Genomic DNA, 2037 nt, shown 5'->3' on the forward strand with positions numbered 1-2037 from the left:
AAACGGCTGAAGCTGGCCTTCGGGCTCAAAGTCTCACAGTTCAACCCCGCGCCAGAACCCCACCCCCACCTGACTCCCGCGCTCGCTATTCCAGGAAAGGATCTAACCTAGCCCTTGGTTGACTGGACCCCAGCACTTAAAGTTCACCGTAAGCCATGGCTTAGTTTCCTTCTAAGGCCCTTTTGAATATCTTCACTTAGGTGTCTATTCCGCAGTCACCTAGTAGAGTGGGGTCCGCCTTGGAGTAACTCTTAAGGTCTTGCTGATTTGCATACATCCTCATACACTGAGGCTTCTCCGTTCTGGTTTTATTATAAATGAATTGTTCAGAGGAAGAAAGAAAAGAATTGTTTCAATTCTTTTCCTCTTCTTTCCAATTCTTCTTTCCCCCATTGCTAGGGTCTCAATCTGGCAATTTCCCCAAGGCCCAAGGAGCTTGCCCGTATGTGTGGTGGTGATGGTGGTGGTGGTGGTGGTGGGGGACCAGACTCCCGACAGCCAGGGGTTTGTTGGGGCATCCTATATGGCTTTCCCCAGATAATTTCCCCCATATGCTTGGCTCCTGAAAGATCCTTTCGAGGCTCACAAGGAGTTTGCATTTTGTGTTAGCACATAAGGGTCAGAACTTCTGGGTTGAAGTGTCTGGAGCTCAGGTAAGAAGCCATGACTGGCACCTTAAGACTTGCATAGGGGACGGGACCCGGATTTGAAGAGAAGGGTGAGGGGTAGTGGAGTGAGGACTCATTTTGAAATGAAAGGAGTCCTGGGTCTCTAAGCAGCTTCTAAAAATACCAATTCCCAACGCTGGGGGTGGAGGGGGAGGGGAAAATCGAGCGTGAGAAGAATGAGGATGGAAAGAGGTGGGGGTGTAAGAGCCCTTCTTCAGGTAGATCTGATTTCAAAGACCCCGCCTGTATCCAAGAACCTGCCGGACGCCACACCTTCTGCTTCCTCAGCTGGCTTCATCTCCGGCGGTGTCCGAGCCCCAGCCCCTCCTGCTGACCTTTCTTTCTACCGGCAAAGGAGTCCAACTCCTCCCAGCCACTCTTATTGCTGCTGTCCAGCAAGTATGTCTGTGAGCGAGCAAGTGTGCATATACACATACTGGACGTGTGTACACACACACACACACACAGAAATGACACATGAAAGCGGCTTGTAAGTGACCAGTATTATACGATGTCACGAATTTTCATTATTCTCGGTGCTCAAGGAGGTATGGACTGTGGCAGAGACAGAGATTCACCCAGATATTTTCAGCACAGAGCATGGCACTCAGGGAGGGTTGGTTGGAAGGGTAAAGAACACAGATATACAAAACGCACAGTCAAGCCACGCAGGTCATGTAGACACAGGACTCATTCATTTTCAAGGGTTCTCCAGCTACTTTAGCGTCCAAAAGCAGAGGAGTTGGGTCCCCCAAGAAAAGAGCACTGAAAAGCTACAAGGTGGGTGGAGCTTTGCCTGCTCAAGTTCAGCCCAGATGGTGGCGCTCAATAGCCGCCTCCCTCGTCCTGGAGGGCTTCAGCCCTTCCCACCACCAACGCCTTAAACCCTCAGCCTTGCACATAAATGACCTTCACTAGATAGAGGTCGTGTTCCACGTTTCCTTGCAGCTTCTCCAGCGCTGGTTGAACTCTGTGAGGATTAGTCCGCCTCTCTCGCAGACGCCTCGGAGTCCCCGCCGCTGAGCTCCTCACCAGTCCCCTGGGATGGGCGGAGACGGATTATCAAAGGGGGGAACTCCAGGATCTGAGCAGACTGGGGAAAAGGGTAGTTGTGCAGAGTGCTGCCTGTGTCCTGGCAGCAAGAGCAAGAACCTGAGGAACCAATCGTTCATGCAAAATCTACTACCAACCCCATCCTGGCGTCCACATGTTTTCCCAATCTCGGAAGCGTTGCTGATAGGGTGGGACTCCGTCTCCCACTTTGCTCTCCCTTCTCGAGTAGCTCCCAGGGTCGGGCTTAGCCCCTTCCTTCCTCCAGCCGGTGTGTGTGTGTGTGTGTGTGTGTGTGTGTGTGTGTGTGTGTGTGTGT

The sequence above is a fragment of the Phoca vitulina genome, unplaced genomic scaffold, assembly GCF_004348235.1.
Source record: "Phoca vitulina isolate PV1807 unplaced genomic scaffold, GSC_HSeal_1.0 scaffold2, whole genome shotgun sequence".
NCBI classification, from domain to species: domain Eukaryota; kingdom Metazoa; phylum Chordata; class Mammalia; order Carnivora; family Phocidae; genus Phoca; species Phoca vitulina.